The 22,300-nt window shown below is 37.6% G+C and overlaps 1 protein-coding gene across 1 annotated transcript in view; it reads right to left on the bottom strand.

Moving 5' to 3' along the window:
* The window catches only part of LOC134668872 (ataxin-1), a 51,668-nt gene extending 49,216 nt beyond the window's left edge, over positions 1-2,452 (bottom strand). Inside the window, exon 1 of the mRNA XM_063526351.1 lies at positions 1,919-2,452. The gene's annotated coding sequence lies outside the window, so the exon portion shown is untranslated. The remainder of the gene's footprint in view (positions 1-1,918) is intronic.
* Positions 2,453-22,300: the final 19,848 nt, after the last annotated feature.

The raw sequence follows: 22,300 nt of genomic DNA on the forward strand, positions 1-22,300 counted from the left end.
TTATGAAGTAAGTAGTTATGATTGTAAAGTGTCGTCCGCCGCGTCCGCGCAGGGTCGGAGTTTATCTGGCTAACTGGACTGCTATTCAATAGCTTTTCGAGCTTTTGTCTCAAGTGTTCCAATACAAATGTGACCTCGGAATATTGGAAGAACTATACGTAGTCAAAGACCACAATTATGCTGGTTTTCTCGAGGCTCATACTTGGAAAGCGAAAGCAACAGCAGAACTTCTCGTCGCCGGCCTCTCGAGTACTTTTCCTTCTTGTTCTATTTTGAAGTGCATACTATTAATTACAATTAACACTACTACGATGTTGACAACGTTGATGACTCTGATCTCTCTGGTTTTGCAATCAATTATTGTTAATGTTTGTGAGAACCTTTGACCTGCATCATGTTCCATAAGCATGCTGTCGGTCAGTGTTGATGTTTGGTTTTTAGTTTGGAGTAACTTCATTCACGTGTAGAACATTTCTACAGAATATCTAAGAATGCAATGCCAAAACTCATTGTCTTTATTTCTTTTTTGCTACTTCTTTATTTCTTTGTTGCATTGCACTGAACACAAGGTTTTTCCACCCTACATGATTTATTTTCGCATGCTATATCATTGGCTTTTGTTCTAGCACACTTTGATTGATTGAAACTTTTCATGGCAACCAAAGTCTAAAAATCTGGGTCCATAGTCCAATCCAAAAGTTCAAAAGAACAGGTTTTAATCGAGAAGCTTTACAAACATTTACTCCATCCGGAGAAGAGACTAAAATGAGTTAACAGTTTAACTACATATTCTCGCAAGCCGATAAGGAAGGAAATTCACATTAGGTATTATGCATATTCAATCGTCGTAAAAGTACGTAACTATAAGTAATGTTTACATATTTAAATAATAGTGGCGGAGCGCTGAGTTTGAGTCATTTACTTGCGGAGACAATAGGTATCTTGATCCTTCTGAAAAAAGGTTAATTTCGTAGGATAAATCCCCAAATCATAAAATTTGATAAATCTGCGACTTGAATGCTCATAAGAGCAGCTATACCTCCCAGTTTCCCAACCATTATAAGATCAGGTTTATCAACAAAAAAAATGCCTGAAACAGTGGTCCCTACTTAACTCAATGTGAACAAACTAAGTTATTCCACTTCATACTTCGGTTACTTACGTTACGTATTATATCTCCGTGATATGAAACGTCCTGATTTAACTTTAAAATACCTTTGAGAGAGCTGATGTTTACGATATCGCGAAAGCAAGTAGGAACTCGTCATTATCATGCACTCAAATATTGATGTTTTGATAAAAGATAACGGTAAGACGGTGGGATATATAAATACATTTACATAGATAGAGCGCATAATACACTCGAGGTAATCTGATTAAGCTCACAATATCTGGATTGAGTTCAGATATTTGGACGACTTGAAGAGAACTTCGAACCCTTTATTTGCTTTGCTTTGGGTACGTGCGTCTGGAAAACGGAATACGTAATCAACTAATCACATTCTTTATACTGACGTATGCATTGCAAGTTTAATTTGTAGAGAAGATATAAATGTGATGAAACCTAGATTGAAAGATAGTTATTGTTTAGTCCAAAGGAACGATAGCAAAAAGAGTAGGCCAAAACGAAAACAAAGTTTTGGAAAAACAGAAAAAGGGTTGAGGAGACAGGTAGCCGACACGGACATGGACGAGGCGCTCAGAAACAACCTAAATAAAGCAGGCTAGCCGCGGGGAGTAGCCGTCTCGACGGACGCAAACCCACACACGTGCCTCGCACATACCGATGTTCCCATACATTCACACCACACGCACACAGGCACTCCCCAGACGAAAATAAAATCCACTCGTATGCGCCATGCAAATAGGAAGGTGGCTCGTGCACGCGAGCCGGCCGAATGAACGAACAGATCCTTACGTTTCGTGGCACTGTCGCAAGACGGTCACGGGCGCAGCATCGCAGGCCACGGGTCACAGCAACGTTCACTAGTCGCCGGTCTCATCCGAGGCAGGCGCCGATCACTCCAAACAGGTTTCGTTCCCGACGGAAAAATACACCGGTGACGTCTACTAACATTCGGCACTCGCGGCGACGCGGGTTTCACTGCGGTCACTGGGCAGGAAAATCAACGAGCGGAGATTAGCATGAATGATATCATACAGTTGAGATGTTTACACGGAGCGTCCGCTGTCGGCGCAGGTCGCGACGCGACTGGCGTCGGCAGGCGGCACTACGGCGGAGCCCCGTGCGTAGTGAGTGGCCATGAGACGCGGGGACGAGGAAACCCGGCGCGAGTACGCCTGGCCGCGGCAAGGGCCGCGGGCCGGGCGGGGGCGCGGATTAATCACGTAGTAAGTGTTCCCCCCGCCGCCCGCGACCCGCGGCGCCGCCAGAACCAGAACCTGCACGATACATAAATAAATACTAATGCAATACGGACGAGCGCTCGTGGTGCCAGACTGAAACCGGACACTTCTCGGGGCGAAATGAATTCCTATGTGAGCATTGCCACTGAATCTTGGCTGCTCCGCCACGCCGTCGCGTTAAGCCTTTTAAGTCCATAAAACATGCGATTGAAATTGTGGAACGATTGGTTAGAGCTTAGAGCTTTCCTAAAAAGCGTGTGGAAGCCTGGTACATGTATTACACGAGATATTTAATTTCCTGAAATCCATTTTTACTTCAAATATGTATGTATTTACAAAACGGAATTTTATTACTATTTCTTACTTGACCTTTCTATCGACAGGGTAAAATTTTGATCAGATATGACTCTATTATACAGAAAATTATTTATATAAATCTACATATGTAGATGCCCGTCTTTCCTTGACGGATATGATAGTGAACGTAAGTAAAAAAAAGATTAACCACTTTAATTTCATATCTGAGACTCCACGTCAAATTGTAAAGGTGAAAATGATTGATCTCGAGGCGGAGCACGTAGTATTCGTAACCGGTCCTATTGATGTGCACTGTGCAGCCAAACAACATGATAGACGTTCTGGAAAGGCTCTCGGACCGGTTTGCGAGAGCATGTTGTCATTTCTAGCAATGCTGTGCCGGATCTACACTCTTTGCGAAACTCTACCATTTCCTTGTGTTATTATACAAGAGAAGTATTATCATTTAAAACTGCTAACAATTACATATAGTTTGTAAACTGACTAGATATTATAATACCCGATCTCTAAAGTCCAAATGTAGACGTTTGGATTGAGCTTTGTTTAACAAAGATATTCCAAAATGGACTATTGGAACTAAGGGACGCATTCAGATGATGATAGCAATTCTGTACACACTGCGAAATGCGAGGCAGTGAAATTGAAATAATATCCGTATCATATTTTATATCTATGATCCCGCCGGTTCATAATATTCCTTATTTCCTTCCCTAAAAACGTAGGTACTTTTACCCATAATATGACGTGATTCAGTACTCCCATTTAACTATATGTTGCATAATAAACCGAAAGGTTTGGTTAGTCTTGTACCAAAGTAAATAATATATGTATAGCGTGAGTGTGTGCTTTACTAATTCGACTACATAATTCTATACATTCTGTGTAGGTGTGGCGAGTCTGTATTCCTGCAGGCTTTGTGGCTTCGCCTCAATGAGCTTTGAGCTGAGACGTGACCGAAATGTATTGTCTATGGCGCCATTATGGTAACGTTATACGTTAGATGGCCATTTATAGACCATCAAAGATATTTATATTGTTTTAGTATTCTTAGCGGCTAGTTTTTAGAAGCCGAATTTTTCATCATATCTAATTGATTCTAAAAAATATAGCGTTATAAGTATTGTGTATATTTTTAGTTACTAATCGGACAGAAGACCTATTTCTTTTATGAAATTTCCCTCGAGACGTCGAAATTAGGTAGAGATGTTATAACGAAGGCAAATTAACATGTATTTTCATGGCTTTACCATATAAATATATCTCTACATTCCTTTCCATAATTCCTTTGAATAGAGGTTTCTTAAACCTCAGCCCTAATTAATAGGTAGGTACCTTTTCGGGTATTAGGTTGGTAACGATTAACTTTTATTCCGAAATAGCAGAATATCGCTAAAGAATCAAAAAAGATATCCTGAATAACTATAATTTTACTCTATCTTCTTTAACTAGCATATCACTTCTCATTTAAACGTGAATAAACAGATATTACACATGATAAATTGCCGATCTAAATAAAAGAAAATGTTATTTATGACATCAAAATAAGATAGAGTAGAGGTATGACGTATGATGAAGCTTATCATGAAAACGCAAGTAAGTTCCGTGCTAAGCAGAAGGCTAGAAATTTATTTCCAGATATTGTATACCTATATCCCAATATTAACTTGAAAGTAATCCAAGCCATCTTGTATTTGTCAAGCCAGGATATCAATAAGAGTACTAGGAAAGGATAGGATATCAATAAAGTAGAGATGTGACCGCAATCTCAATCCGTCGCTTGAGGAAAACGATACAACTTATTGTGGCCCAATCCAGGTAGGTTAAAATGCTCAAAATAAGCTAAAAATATTTAATTAGCGAGCAATTCCTTTCTGTAAGTTTTTTAGTAAAACTAATAATGTTACTCTAGATAAAATAGAGTTAAAAAAATCAATAATGCGTTTAAACCACGTTTAAACAAAACAATTTAAATGTAATTTCACACTTAACTTTTGGCCTAACGTAATATTATATCCTTAAAACTTGTAGTTAGACTAAAAATAGCATGTACATTCTATTTTTAGTTAAAATATCTGAACATTATTTATTTGTAACCAAACCCAGACTTCGCTCATAATAATAGGTAACGTGTCAAATGCTAATAAACCATATGTATAAAACATTTATTTTCTGAAGTCTACAACGTGCACAGTATTAAAGCAATAAGAATATTTGTTCAACGAATTCGGCGCCAATTTTTCCTTAAAGTTTAATTCATCTTCAAAAGCTGTACTTTTCAATCCATTGTCGTTTATCTTTCATGCTTTGTTCGCCTTACAACGATAAGCAGCGATTGTCTCTCGTGTCTCAAAGCGTTCCCGGTAAATATCAATAAGCAATCATGATTAAATGGGCGGCTACTTAAACGTAATCCGGGCTTTTGTTCGAGAAACGGTTCCTTAGGCTCACAAAGTTTGGCCCGTCAGTAAAATGTTCCCGGCTTAGAATATTTGGATCATAAAATATGACTGAGCGCCTTTTGCTCTTTATTTCATTACATAAATAGGTAATAAGTACACCTCTGCGATGTGTTTTTTAAGACACAATTTACATTTTATATCGACCTATTTCGGGCGCGTTCGTTGCGTATTGCGTACACCAAAATTGGAAAACAATAACAATAACTCATGTTCTCACACAAAATAGTGCTCAAATGAAAGCCAATGATTGTCATAATCATTAAAATAAATGAATTTCCGAACGCAGTTGAACTCCGAGGGCCGACGGTCGATTCGCTGCGCATGCGCATCGTTCGCGCAGGAAATATTTAAACGAGTTATGTTATGTACAAACGTGTTTGAAAAGGAAAACTCTTTAATACGAGCCCGTAAGTAGTGAAAATCCTGTTTAAAGATTTAATTAAGGTTGTCTTGTTTTGTAAAAAACCCGAAGAGAGGTTATCCGCAGATGGTCTAGAATGCAAAATGACTAGTTGTGTTGTTTTGCCTAAATGACAATTAGTCTACATCGCAAACGGTCTAGAACGCAAAATGCCCGAATAATTTTTTCCGTTTTATCTTAACTTTATAGCGATGTCGACGGAGCCCCGCTTCCGCTGGGCTCCTATTCTTTGCTGTTTGGCCTTCGGCCATTTGAATATACCTAACGAACCTAACCTACCTATGTAAAATGTGGTGATATAAAAAGTGGGCATTTTGCGTTCTAGACCGTTTGCGATGTAGACTAATGCGATGTAGGCAAAACAACACACTAGTCATTTTGCGTTCTAGACCATCTGCGGATAACCCAAGAAGAGCAGCAGAAATGTAGGAAGTTAATATGCAGACAAAATAATTTGCGGAGACAGCACGAGTGATTGAGTAGGTAGACTTATTGTTAGAATTATCATTTATCAATGTCCTCACCTTTGCAATTATTTACATTTTAAACTTAACTTATTTTAGAGCATTATAGTTTTTTTATAGGTAGTCACTGACGTTTACTAGTGATATTTTAGGCGCAATAAATGCTTGACAAGCCCTAAATACATGTAAAACTAACGCGCTAACGTATAAAATAAATGATTCAGAGAAACAAACACGAATAGAGAGAGAACATATTTACCAATTCAGATGTTTTTTTTAACTTATATGAAATACTACTTGTATATACATTTTCAATACTTACGACAGAAAATGTGTTAGGTCTAGTGATATCTAACAGCATTTCCAGGGAAGCTTAAAAAACACAAACATAGGGCATCATTCATCAGCATTGCATTTAACCAGAAGAGACAAACGACTCGAAACTCACATGATGAAGCTCAGTCATACATTACCCAAGAAGAGCTACAATTATGATGTGAGTACGAGCTTTGGGGCCCGATTCGGATTTTGAAATAGACAATCTATTAGATATCTTTTAGACATCACCAAGATACGATAAAGATATGTTTAAGATCTAAACTGTCAAATGTGACATTTGCGCGATTCTGGAGATACTCTTGAACGATTTCCTCAGGATGACATAGAGATCCAATTCACATCTACAGTTGCCTCCAGAAACTCGCGAACTAAATTGACATGAGTTTGACAAATAAAATGATACCAGGAATAGCAAAGAAAAAATAGGCAGGGGTATATGTCGATAAAATGATATCGATAAGTAAGATGCACTTACTATACCCATGTGATAATTATAAAGGGGTCACAAACGATTTCGATTTGTATGAATGTGACGAGAAAAGTGGTTGATTCGATTGTAAGATTGTGACGTTACCAATCAAATCAGGAGGTGCGGATGTGAAACTGACAAATTTCAATGTTAAGACGAAACAGGAGCTGAGTTTTAAATATTTTAGGTAAATATACCCATCTCGCTAACGGAAGCGGCTCCTAAAACTAGTGCGATAAGGACAAGGCGAAAAATCCTGCGTAAAAATCTCAAAAAATCGAGGTTTCGTACTCGACTGTTTCCTCCTCCAAAACTTAACCAATCGTAACCAAATTTGGAAATCTAAATGATTATGAAATTATCTGTGCCGGACCGTTTTGATTTTGTAGCTAATTGATATCAGTTTTGAATACTACTCCTCTCATTGCGGCATAGTCAATGAGGCCTTTTTGGCCATTTATGAAACGCTCTGGCGCCTTAAAAAACAAAAATATCAAAAACACCGATTTTGACAATATGAATCTGTGTTGAAAAAATCATTGCTCTAGCATCAAAACCCACGGAGGAAACAGTCGAGTACTTCGAGATTTGATTTTATACAATGTGACCAGTAGATGAGATTGATTGATAATTAAAGTTAGACCAAGTAAAGTCTGCAGCGATTTTGATAGCCCACGCAGTGCAACTGTTATTTAATACGTCATAATTTCATAGAATTTTGAAGTTTATAATAATACTTGCACTGCGTGGGCTATTAAAATCGCTGCAGACTTTTTTGGGTCTAACTGTATTTAAATTCTGACCTAATTGTCAACTTGAATGTCCAGTTTAGGGACTGGTCTTCTTTAGGTACAATCGAAACAATAGGGATCACCGAGACGATTTAATTTTTACGTCCACATCACACAAAATAAATGAGAAATCTTATCTTATGTCCCCGTCTGGGTCGGCCTTATTTGTATTTTGAGCCAATATCACTGTTTCTATGTTATCACCTAAAACGTGTTACTCTAGCTGTAAGTTTTCCTAACAAATACAATAAAATAAATATAATAAAATATTTATTTCATTACCTACAATATGTTTATCCAATATCCTTGTATCTATTACTATAAAATTGCACAATTTTCGAAGTATTACCAAGTAACATTTTGTAAAACAATTTAAATTACTAAAAGATAAATTTTAACTGACCGCGCAACAGTAGCGCCGCTAGCGGTGAATTCTCGCGATATTCTCTGATTCAAACTTTTTTGAAAATATCGATATGAACAGCACTGGCCAAACTGTGGTATCATTTGTGCATATTGACCTGTCAATTTAGTTCGCGAGATTCTGGAGGCAACCTTAATAGATATCTTACGCTATCTAACGTGACATAAAACGTGACGTAAAAGTGACATTGGTTGCCCGAATTACGCTGCAAAAGAGAACTAAACTATAACGTATCTAGAATGGATCTAGTAACGTGTCGTCTCTTGTGAATATCTTGAAGTTCGAATACGGCAGTTGTTTTATGGCGGTGTAACGCACATAGTGACAACGCCGTGTTGAGTGGCCGGGGCGGTCGAGTGCGCGCGCCCTGACGCGTGACGGAACCACAGACAGACTGATCTGTGAACTGAGCGTAGCCACTGCTTTGTTACACCAAAACGGAAATTCCAGCTACTACACTCAAACGCAACGAAAACAGGTCACAGCATTTTTGTACAATTTGTTGTTCCGTGTATATAACTTACATCTTAAGCTCCACCTAGCGTTTGTTTACTTATTCAAGAATCGAACTACCAAAATTGAAATTTTTGTAAAGATGGAAGACCAGCGAATTGTCCTCTTAAAAATGTACGATAAACTCTTGAAGTCAATCTGTAGATCTGATGAAATGTCGAGAATTAAACCTGTACGGATATGATGGTCGTATTTGTCTGCGTGACAGCGTGATAAAACGGTGTACGTCTCTTTCTATCCCGCAGAGTTAAAAAGGGACAGTTGTTTTATCACGTGGATAAATGTGGATAAAGCGTTCCGTACCGTGATACCGATAAAAGTCAGTTACGTTACGTACGGTATCAGACCATTGTGTTTGTGTACAATGCTGCCATAATACTTTATAGTTGGGTATCTTTTCCGTAAGATTGCGATTGTTAGACAAATGCAAGAGGGTTAGTTGCGATGGTGTACGGAAGCTTAAGAGCAAAGGGGACGGCTGCTTCTCCGTACAAACGTATTACCTCTTTTTCTCCCTGGATATTGAGATTATGGAAAATATTTTTAAGAGAAAAAACATTTTCCCTACAAATTTTTAAATGCTCCTAACTTTTATAATAATTAAAAATCAAACAAGGGGGCATAGTTGTGATAGATATACAACATCATCAAATTGTGTCAAAATATTTCCAACAATGTTGAGAGAGGAAAATACGTTTGTATGGAAAGACGGTTGCGGGGCGGTCGTCCACTTTCGTACAATTTAGTAGGTAAACAATTGTTTTTTCACCACACCAGCTCGGAAAGGCTTACTTTGCACTTCAAACACTGATAGCAAAGTTGCATTTTATCCACATGTGAGGCAAAGTAATCAAATGCAAATTTTGAGTTGTTTTCTTATGTTTGCTGGTAGAATTGACTTTTAAATGATGATTTTGGATGATACATATTTAATAACATTAATTTGAATTATATTTGGTTTGATTTTGTTTGATATTTTACATTCAATATTTGCTTCGGGTTGGTGTGGTGAAAATTTTGTGTTTCACTCGGGGGCAAATTTTGTTTAACCCTCGTGCTTTGAAACCCTCGCAACGCTCATGATTCCATTTTTCGAACCACTCGCTAGGCTCGTGGTTCAATTTTGGAATCTTTCGCTTGCTTGGGTATCAATAATAGCACGAGCGGTTAAACAACAACTTTGCCCCCTTGTAAAACAAATAACTATTTCTATCTACTTTTTACCCTTTGTTTTTGTACTTGACAGATGTGATATGAGAACACTAAATTACATTCAAACTAAAACTCAGAGCCAAGAAATTTCCTTTATTTACAACTCATCCTATAATGTTTAATGTGATCACAAGCTTTCCTTGGCCTAGCGCAGTGTGCACTTGCACAGTTTCATCAAAATATTCAGCAAGCGCACTATTCTCCTAAGGCCCAATGTCCTACCTATAGTACTTATTCAGTTCAATGAAATTTAAATCATATTCGATAGGAACAGAGTTGCTTTTGCTTTCTTTCGTTCAGTTTTTGAACAACGCAAAATACTCTATTTCTTACATTGAAGGTTCAAATTTCTGTATCTTTCATTTGTATGGAAGGCTCTTAGGAGGCTATAACCGAAAGAGAATATTACAATAGGTACTTATTTATGTTAGTATATAGAGAAGGTTAGCTACAGTTTGTTGACTCGCCCAATCCTGAGCCTCAGACGTCTGCCATCCCACGCCTCACTCTCTTTTTTGCTTAATACTTGCCCTCCAATTATTTTTACAAGATTTACCTTTTACTTCGTAAATTACTTCGTAAAATTACTCGTATTTCGGAGGTTGTAATATGATCGTATTTTTTTACAAAAGCTTATTTTTGATGATAATGAAATGAAATTGTAAGAGTTAATAGTAATAAAAATGCCTTGCAACAAAAATTTCAAAAGTAGGCGTTTTCAAGAGAAGAGTTGCGATTTTATGTTTACTATGGGAAATATTCTCGAGTGAGAACACAAAAGACGGAGAACGTTTTTGAGAAACACGTATTTAAATTTTACATAGATAATTTACATGAAGAATTTAATTCTGCTAGTTCTGCTGATGCTGTTAAGATTGCAAAATATTTATACTATTAATTCTAGACCCGAATCTCTGCATAGGAAATTTACTACACAGCATTAGGACATTGAAATATGTAGAGTCGTAATAGCGTAAATGCATATCGTTACTATCCGTCGCTTCCTTCGCGGTTTGGTCGGTATACGTTTACCCACCGCACTACAACCAAGGCAAATTCGACTTGTTTTATTCACAATTCGATACATGCCACCACATACTATGTTTGTGAAAGGCTAGTCAGTCATCGAAGGAATTGCCATATGTAATTGGTTTTACGAGTATACTCGTAAAACCATTTAATTATATCATCAGTATTATCACTGGGTAATCCAAGTGATAATAGCTACTGATAATATAATTCGTCAGTGGTTATTTCGCTAAGTTCTAAACGAACATTTCCTGAAGGCATTCTATTTTTTCATTTATATCAATGTAAACATATATTTGAAATTATCACCGTAAATGTGACAAATTATATAATGGTGGCCTTAGAGCATTTAGAAAGGAGATGTCATCGCTGTCATTTTGTTTACAAAACAATCAGCCGATTTTTGCGGCGGAGGAGACGTCAAATGTATTGTTATTTCTACATGATTTGTACGCAGCACAAAAGTTTGGTTTTTCGGCAGAGGGGTAAACTCTTAATGGCCACTCCGGTTATGAAATGCTCTAAGATGGTGGATGGTGGCCATCTCAAGGGCTGCCAAATCCAACGTGGAAATACGTCCGTTTTATGTGTTACAGCATAAAATATGCACACATTTGGCTTCCCAAAGTGCAAGTGAACGTCCTTATTGCTGCAATTAAAATAACTAGTAATGAGTGGTGCATTCCTAGTCGTGATCACGACGCGGTGATATAGTGCCCGTGCGCGTACGCACCATGAGACCGGACGGTAGTGCCAATGATCACTAGGCTATTTCTAAAGGGCCGGCAACGGGCATATGACGCCTATGAAGTTGCAGGCATCCATTGGCTACGGTAACCGCTTGCCTGAGTGCCACTGATGACATGACACATGAAAAATTACGTACATCACTAGATTACGAGTATTTTTGAAGTAACCATTTGCTATCAGGTGGGCCGTAATTTGTTTATGTTTACCAGTTTTACTACCGACGTGAAATTTAAAAAACCGGGCAAGTGCGAGTCGGACTCGCGCACGAAGGGTTCCGTACCATAATGCATAAAAAAAAAAACAAAAAAAAGCAAAAAGAAAACGGTCACCCATCCAAGTACTGACCCCTCCCGACGTTGCTTAACTTTGGTCAAAAATCACGTTTGTTGTATGGGAGCCCCATTTAAATCTTTATTTTATTCTGTTTTTAGTATTTGTTGTTATAGCGGCAACAGAAATACATCATCTGTGAAAATTTCAACTGTCTAGCTATCACGGTTCGTGAGATACAGCCTGGTGACAGACGGACGGACGGACGGACGGACGGACGGACAGCGAAGTCTTAGTAATAGGGTCCCGTTTTACCCTTTGGGTACGGAACCCTAAAAAAGTGGCTTTATGAATGTACATTCAGTATGTACATTCATAAAGCCACGCCAAAGCGTTTTTCAGAGGCAGGCAAACATATTCAGAAAGGTTATATAGGTAATCGGCCAAAGCGAGAGTCGACCAGTTTCAAAACAGTGTCGCTTGCAAACGTTGATTTTGGATTTGACACGCCCCTAATTTGTTAACCAATGAGAAACAAAGATCCTTTTTTTTGTTAAGTAACTGTCATTGTTCACAATCTTTACGTAGCTTGCATGTGTTTTGTCAAGTCAGTTGCATCTTGCACATCTAAATCGCTAAAAAACAGGACTAGTGCGAGTCGGACTCGCGCACGAAGGGCCGTACCATACTTAATGCAAAAATAACGAAAAAAAAAGCAATAAAAACGGTCACCCATCCACGTACTGACCACTCCCGACGTTGCTTAACTTTGGTCAAAAATCACGTTTGTTGTATGGGAGCCCCATTTAAATCTTTATTTTATTCTGTTTTTAGTATTTGTCATTATAGCGGCAACTGTCTAGCTATCACGGTTCGTCAGATACAGCCTGGTGACAGACGGACGGACGGACGGACGGACAGCGAAGTCTTAGTAATAGGGTCCCGTTTTACCCTTTGGGTACGGAACCCTAAAAGGGTGGCTAGAAAAAAGGTCAGTCGTCAAAAGATTTAATTTTATAACCGAAACTGCGAGGCAAGGAATTTGAGTTGGGTCATTAGAATGCATGCAATTTTAAGTGAGTGTAGCCAGATGTTTCTTGGTGGTTTACTTATACAGTATAAAAAAGCTACTCCTTTCGATTTCCTATCCATTGTAAATTGTACCGTATTGTTAGGCACGCTACGTTTATATTAAAAATTTAGAGTTACAGGTCAAATTTCTTGGACTGCATTTGAAAACGAACAGTAGCATGTCAACCGTCGCTGCACCCGATGCACAACAAATGTTTTATTGACTTGTCGGCTATTTAGGTTTGAGAATGTAAAACAATATCAGTTACAATTTACGTTTGAGTAGTATTGAATGCGGTTGAATTAAAAATATCTACGCGGACAAACTGGTAAAATATAAATGATCTCGACTTTATAGTTAAATCAGTAAGAGCGTTCAACAATTGTCGCCTAAACTGATGCCCGATTGTATTGGAATATGGTCGGTAATATTAAAAGTAGTTTACAAGTGTCCTTTTGCGCATCTTTAGAGTGGCGTTATAAGTTATACTTATTTCCTAGTCTACAAAGCTATCAACACCATACGGGGACTAACATATTTTGAGCTTCCTGTTCCAACAGTTGGTACTAGTCCAGGGCTCCAAAATATTAGGGACGTTCAGTCAGAATAGCGTGGGGGTTTTTCGTTGGACTGTCAAGCACCGAATAACTGCGTTTACCTGCTGGGGTCCTAAAGGACATGACCAGACGTTGAATTTCAAACAGATGACCGATACCCATACACATTTTTTTTACAAAAAGAGAAATTCTAGTGGTCCGCCCCCAAATTTCATTGGTGGACGAAAGGTGACGAGCCTTGGGCAGATGTTCCCGCTTCAAACAAAATGCGCCTTTAAGGTGGTCGACTCTGGCTTTGGCCGATAGTACATTAATAAAATAATGTTCACAGAAAATCTATTTTTCTCCGAAATTGCTATTATTCTATAACTTTAGGAAAAGTGAAGGGTATCCTTTGAATACCAGGAATTTCATGCCCTGTAATGTAATCCTAGCTAAATTATATTTATATTAGGGATGTACCGACTAGTCGCCGACTAGTCGGGAAAGCCGACTATCCGGCCACATTTGTAGTCGGCGATTAGTCGGCGACTAGTCGGCAAAAATGGCCGATTAGTCGGCACTTTATTAGTGAGAGAAAAACAGAAAAAAAAGGAAATCAACAGTCAATATTTACCGTATGTTTTCTGTCTATTTTACTATAAATACCTATTCAGGCTGCAAACAAAAACTTTTGTTCACATAATTGACCGTTTGATCGTTATCGTGTGTTGGTGGGCTGGTGTTTTCCTCTACAACAGGTTGATCTCAACTGATTCTCGTGTAATTTCATATGCAAGTTCGATAGTTAAATACTTTCATTATTATTCCGTTTTTGGTTTTTGGTTAATGGAGGAGCCATGGGGAACTATTAATGATATTGCAAAATTTAGGGACTTAGACAGGGCACGTTGCTCGTAAAGACGCTGACCACATGGGATAGGTTCTTAACTGGTGACTACGTAAGGGAAATAGAGCCTTGGAAATACCTCCTACAAGCTGCACTGACGGTCAGCTCAGGATTGCAATATAAAAGAAAGACAGAAATTGAGCGAGGATTCTTGTGATAGGTATTTGAACCTATAGAGAACACCTTTTAGCCAAGCTAATATGATGAATAGCGCAACCAAAGGAGCAAAACTTGTTTTTCACCTGAACTTATACGAAACTAATGATCTGGCCGACTAGCCGACTAGTCGGCCGACTAATCGGCCATTCGAGCGCCGATTAGTCGGCTAGTCGGCTAGTCGGCCAAATCAATAGTCGGTACATCACTAATTTATATTTGTTATTTATTCAGCGAATATAATTTTCTCACTCCGCTGCAAATATGTATTTACATTTATTTATGTGCTTAATAAAGTTAATAACCGAGACTACAAAATAGAAAATTATTATAGCATGTTTGTGACACAAACGTTGGATTTGTAGTCAATAGAATCGCATACCACTGGCTTGAGTCATAGTTAGTTGAAAACCGACCGCATTACACACTATTTACCTAATTAGTTTTCCGTATGTAAAAAACAAATACGAAACTGGAGTGTTATTTTAGAGCGTTACAATTCGTTCGAGTCACAACTGATTTTATAAATTTAAAATATCTTGTAACGAAAATACTACGTGTATTTACAAAGTTTATTAATAAGTTCTTTCAAGATTCGCGTCATTGGTTTAGCAATCACGGGCGAGGTCGTGGGCGTACGCGTGCTTTTTAAAATCATACTGCCGTATTCGAACTTCAAGATATTCACAAGAGACGACACGTACTAGATCCATTCTAGATACGTTATAGTTTAGATATCAACTAGTTCTCTTTTGCAGCGCAATTCGGGCAACCAATGTCACTTTTACGTTAGACAGAGTAAGATATCTATTAGATGTGAATTAGATATCTAAGTCATATCCTGTGGAAATCGTTCAAGAGTATCTCCAGAATCCCGCATATGTCAAATTTGACAGGTTAGATCAGGACATATCGTTATCGTATCTTGGTGATATCTAATAGATGTCTATTTCAAAATCCGAATCGGGCCCATAGATACACATTTTGGTTTGCGTAGGAAGGGTCATGTTTTCGCCAAAGAAAAATAATGAATGTGTAGAAAAGAAGCATTAGGTTAACCACTGCAGACTATTATTCTATTATTCGAATTGGTTTATATCAAATAAAAGGGTATGTAAGAGATGTATGTACCTTATAGTAAATAATTTTGGTCGAAGTAAAATGTCAGATGAGGGTTAAAATTTCTAATGACAGATATGAGACGGGGGGAGAAGAAACGTATCCCGACACTTCACACCAGTGCGCTTTCGTCTCCGTCTTGCTTCAAACATATAGAATACTAGGCCCTTTCCCCTAAGACTTCAATATTGTTACTAATATTAGGTATTATAAAGATAAATATGAACATCACGGAAATATACTGCATATTTCACCGATTTTCCACCGACAAACCAGAAAAAGACCTTCGGTTGGTCCGATGGAGTGTGAGGCATGAGTTTCTTAATCAAAAAAGTTGACCACTGATTATGCATTTAAATTTGTATTAATTAATGTATCTTAGAGTTTCTGTCGTGTCGTACGAGGGAGTTAAAAGGCTGGCCCAGCAAAAAGAAGAGTGACGATTACTCCACCGCATAGCTCTTAAATACTGATGATAATGAATGTATCTTACAAAGTGTGTTCATGGCCTTAGCACTAGTGAAATAGTCAAACATCCAGACCGACAGGGCAGTGAACGTAGTGTGCACGTAAACAGCGCGCCTCTCTTTCCTAATGAGCTGGCACGTCGCTTTGAACTCGAACCTATTTCAGTCAAAGAACAATGTTGCTTTGTCGTTCTGGGAAAAATAAATCTTCACACGCCAGTGCACCGGGCTGCTTACTATGAAACGATCTACAACCCGGATAGGTTTTGCAGTGTTACCGCTAATAGTAACGGATTTAGATCTTTGACGTTACACAGCTTGGCAGAGCTGCCGTGGCCCCACGTGAGGAACTCAATTCGACTCGTGAAAGTGACATAGGATAATCGCTGCTTATAAAAAGATTAAAAAGCCACAATGTCATGGCTAAACGGTTAAATGTTGTAGTTCGGTCTGTCGCCTTTCAAAATATGACATTACGGCCGTGACATCGCCACCTATCACTACGATTTGGTAGCCATATCATATCACTCTCGTCACCTTATCGAGTCAGGCCTCTGTTGTGTTATATCATACTTATGAATCGTATAGAGGATTCGACGGTTTTTTTTTTTCATTTGTTCACCTCATTGTTGATCTATGTGTCATCTTCGTCATTGCAGCACTAACCACTCCGTTAAATCGCATTCCCTTCAAGTTACATGTTTAAAGAGAGGATACGAATTTGCACCTGCGCTCGATAGCCCCTGACTACAGTAATACAGTATTTATTTCTGTTTGGCTGGATTATGTTTGGGTCGTGCCAGACGGTAAGTAGTGGATTCGCAATGACAGCAATTTATGTGGCCGGTAAATAGAAGCTAGACGGTGATGCGTAGGTTCCGTCCGAAATAGCCGAAGCCGCCAGACGCGTCCGCTCTCCCAATAATCCTATCGCTTGCCGAAGTTTAAAGTCACTTAAAACCAGTTTAGTTATGCCCTTGAGGTTCATAACTATTGTATGGTTTTGGGCAATCATAATTTATACTGGTTAGCCTCAGATAAAGGCTTGCTTTGCAATGGGAATCTGAGTCCAACGCGCGCCACCCGCTCTGATAAATTATATCACGATCTCGTATTAATAATATCCACTTCACTCTTATGTAAGCAAGCGTTAGTGCTAAATTACATGGAAACAAATAGGGAAACAAATGTCATGTGTCATGTGAGTCTTGTCTTTCGGAAAGTACTTAGCAATTTATTATTGTAAAAGAGATTTCTACCAGGAATTGTCTGACTAAGGAAAAGAGAGCCTTACATTGCAGTTAGGTAAATGTGCAGTTTGTACGTAATATCAAAGTTCTAAACTGTTTCCCTGAGTAAACTAAATCTTACTGTTTATGCAAATACTTTGCTATTATGTAATATAATTGCTTTAAAGTGCATTGTTTTAAGGGCTATCACATAAACCTTCAAAATACCCGTCCTGAGCTAGAGTCCAGATCTTAACCAAGAAGTAAAATATTGTAAAATATTGTCGGCGCGCTTAATAGAGGCTTCTGGTGACCAGAGGGCTGGCCACTATTTCACCCAGCGTATTAGCATCGCTATACAGCGGGGAAATACGGCCAGCCTTCTGGGCACCTTGCCCGTTGACGGCGACCTGGGGCTGGGGCAAATATTTTATCTATAGTTTTGTAAGTTTTATTATGTTTGTTTATTCCTTTCTTTGTTTTTATCAATAAATAACTCCAAATAAAAAAAATAAGGAGATTTGATAAACAAAATGGTTGCCAAGGTTTACACAACTGAAAACTTTCGAAGAACACTGAGAATAAATAAAAGAAAGCGCTAAGTACACTTACTTATGATTTTCGACTGTCCATTTAACTTGTCATAATTAAATCGCAATTATATTGATTGCTCGAGATTACTATGTACTCTAGAGCGCAGCTACAGGTACCTATGCAAACGCAATGCACCTTCATATAAAATTGGACTTACATACATTGTTATTAAATCTTCGTTCCTAACACAAGCCGTCTTGTCACGCTGAGTAACGGGATTTTGTCTGTTTAAGTTCTTAACCTCGTATATCACTGGATTTTATGAGGGCAATAACAACCTTTCCCCGCATGTAATTAAGTCCAAAGCCATAACAACGTTTAGAGGTAATACACGAGGTCGGGAAGGCAATCGATTTGTATTGTATATGGGCACAAACGCTACAATTACAATTTGAAATTTACTACTTCACTTGACAGGTGTTTGGCAATTCAAATGTTTTATCTAAAGCTACTTGAAGTGAATACTAATACTAAACTTGTATGTGTGAAAACATGGAAACGCACTCTTAAAGTTAACGGCTACGGTATTTAGATAAAATGTAAATATGTACGTATCGTCAATAAAGTAAAAAAAAAAATACTTGGTGTTTTCCACAAAGAATGATGTCTATATGGAATATAATGGATTGTATTTTAGTAGCAATTTTTATGTTTGATTGTAAAATAAACAAAATAGGTATTTAATAAATATTCAAAACGTAAAAACTTGATCTTTTGCATATTCTCTGATAGAGATGCTGAAAAGATGTTTTACAGCAACTACTTATTTCATTTTTTGGTTTTTCTTACTCCCGACTCCCGATTGATTGAGACACCATTTAAAATTATTTTTGTCATACTATTTTCACAATAAATTAAACACTTTTTCTAAACGAAGCTCTATTATTTTTGACTGTAAATATTCATGTTTATTTTATTTATAAACAATGCTGTCAATGCTATATAAAAAACTCACTGCTATAAAAATATATACATAGATTAATCTAACAAACTCTTCTTAAGTTTAATATCTGATACTTAATACCTACGAGCATATCGTCTACTCATATACTGTAAATATACATCTCAGGTGTTTTTTTTTTCGGAGATAACACAGAAACAATCCTACAAGAAACAGTCATTCAACAAACATGCATAGATAGATACCTTGGATATATCTCACTAAGGACACATAGAATATATAATCAGATGCGCAGAGCGATAATTCTTTGCTTTTGTGTACCTAAAACCCCGCTCATGTGTCTAAGTATGACGCTACTATACTGTAACTGTTAAATATTTATGTATAGGTAGCTGAACTAACTTTGCGTCGCAAAATAGACCATCATTGCCAGTATCAATTAATGGAGTTGCCAATTTTAGAAATCGCCAACACGGGATGAGGTCACGTTAAAAAGCCGACGGTTTTAATTTTAGCGACATGGAAATAAATGCCTATTTGGCCGAGTCCGACTTTCGATCAATACCAGTTAGGTCCAGTATAGCTTACATGTAAACCTACATGCAATGTGTAACCAGAAGACTGTGTATTGAAACTATTGAAAGCGTATATATTTTGTTTTTCTTTTTATGAATAGCCTCTTGTCAGAGGTAAATATGTAGGTCACTCTGAACAACTTTTACTACCTTAATGTGGCCAAACAAAACAGCAAAAAAAGGCATAGAAAACATAGGCTGAAAGAGTAAAGTTGTCATTAAAATTATAACTTAAATTCTTTACTTTTTGGTTGTAACTGTCGTACAGCTTGGCAAAAAAGAGTAGAAATTAAAAAGTGGTAACACTGTAGTGTCGTCCAAAGCAAAGCAATTTATACCGGGTGTGGCCTGTAACATGAGCAAATAATTAAAACATAGATTGTACTCCTCAAACGGTGACACTTTTGTTCTACAACTTTTAAAAATTATGAAGTATTTTGACTCTCTATTTTTCATACAAAATAAATATTATCTTCAATGGACGCCATCGCCACGCCATATCATTGTGATTGACGTTGCTTGTCATGCCTTAAACATAACCAAATTCGCAATCCATTGCGTCTTAGAATAAACTTTAGAGTGTATTAAAAATCAAACCACGCGTTATTTTTAAAAGTCGCTGAATAAATGTTGGTCAATATGAGGAGTACAGCCTACAGTTTAATTTTTTGCTCATATTACAGGCCACACCCGGTATAAGAAAACGGGACGACGCTACAGTGCTGCCACTTTTTAATGTCCACTCTTTTTTGCCAAGCTGTAAGATTAGATGTTTTTTTATTTACTTAGAAAATAGATATATACCTACATCTACCAATCGTTTGTCCCTTTCCAACATACTAATACGTCGGATAGGGACAAACGATTATTATCCCGTTGTCAACTTTAGTAAACGTTTATAAATAAGGGGGTAGGTATATCTATACGTCCGTTTTTAAGTTTTTTTTCTGTTCAATTTTAACTATTACGTAATATACTTGGTCAAGCAAATCTTGTCAGTAGAAAAAGGCGGCAAATTTGAAAAATGTAGACGCGAAGAGATATCGTCTCATAGAAAATTTGAATTTGTGCCTTTTTCTACTGACAAGATTTGCTTGATCTACTTATGTATGTTTTTTTTTTGTAAATTTTTAGAGCTTCTAACTAAACACCCGAATGACCTTAACCGCAATATTTTTATAGACCAGCACAAATCTCACATCACAAGTTACAATACCCCCATTAGCAAGCATCTCGGAAAGAAATAAACATAGCCTATTTGCGTACCTCAAAAGTAGGTCAGGTCGGGTCATCACGTCGGGGATGCAGCGGCCCGCTAACCCAAATGCTCGCAAGGGCACTAGGCCCTCAAGTCTACCCTGAAACAGGGAAGTAACCGCTGAAATCCCTCATCCTGCCCCTTTCACTTATACATAGTGTAACAGCCGAGTGAAACGACTGGCAATATTGATCGGAGTGTATTTCGGGTGTGACATATTTCGCTGAACCGCCTCGTTTCTTCCCGTCTCGCGCTTATCTTAAAGATTTCCCGGGAAATATGTTGTGTTTGGGTAAACTTAAACGGTTTATATCAGAGAAACCTTTCTGGCGAGTCAGAATAAAAGGACAGACTTCTCAGAATGAAGGTGCCGCTTTGGCGTTTGACTATAAGAGCAGTTTATGATTTCATTTTTAAGCTGATTGAGCTTTATTTTATAACCGCATTATGCAGTCGATGTCAAAGATATGTTTACATTTTTCACCTTATTACAAAGGCGTAAGGTCCAAAAATGTAAACATATCTTTGACGTCGACTGTATCTACACGATATCTTAGTCAGTTGAAAGTCGATTTGTGCAAGCTGACGCGTAATTTGTACCGGCAGTATTTGGATCATAAAAGGGATTTAGCTTAAAGTTTTTAGGTAAGTAGATGAAATATTAATGCAGGTATGTGTGTTCACAGCTAGAAGGTTGAGTATGCTTATACATTTTTGGTATCACCACTACCAGTTTATATTTTTGACCGTCTGAATTAACCTTATCTTTGGCATTTAATTCGCCTAATCGAGCAGAGTCCCTAACATAAACTTGATAGACAAAACTGTCCCTGAAACATTCATGGCAATTAGGTAGTAGTAGAAGGTTAACGAGTGCCCTGGGGTCCATCACGTAACGTGACGTAAGTTACCGTAGACAGGTAAAGTTCAAAAAACGTTCCCCATCGACTATTGTAGCTATTACCAGTGAACTAACATATGTATATACGTGTACAAATCTGACTCGCATGCAGATAACAAAACTACCGATATTAAAATAAATACTTACCTAAGTTACGTATGTTTTTGTAGGACCATATGCGCCAAAATTTTATTGAAATGGGGTGAAAGATTTAAATCTTATTCATAAACGCGCTACAATCTACAATCAGCGAATAATAATTGGTCTTAGTGTGTCATTTGAACTTGTATATGTTTAAGAAAGGGCTAAAATATAAATTAGATAACTAATTGAGGTTTTATGAATAAAGGGGTAACAGTTTCACAAACCTTGAGGTGTATAATTTTCTGATGGCATGCGTTGGGCGTTGCGAATAGTAAATGCTAGTAACATACCGGGTGGAGCCTAACAGATCCAAATATTTATGGGAGCAACTTTAAAATTATTATCTACATAGGTAATGGATCTAACTTGGAATATTGGAGCTCGTTTTCTGATTATAGTCTTGGGATTTCATTTAGGCGCAACATTAAGTACCTACTAGAATACGTTTTTTGCTGTATTCAAAGTAATTACTGTCATATTACTGCACTTACGGAAAATAATGTAAAACAAAAAATAATAAAAAGAATTGGATAAATTGGCTTAATAGCCTGCTGTTTATAATTATTTTTAGTTACAGAGCCCACCCTGTGTAAGTTTTTCGTGCCGACCATA

The sequence above is a fragment of the Cydia fagiglandana genome, chromosome 11, assembly GCF_963556715.1.
Source record: "Cydia fagiglandana chromosome 11, ilCydFagi1.1, whole genome shotgun sequence".
NCBI lineage: Eukaryota > Metazoa > Arthropoda > Insecta > Lepidoptera > Tortricidae > Cydia > Cydia fagiglandana.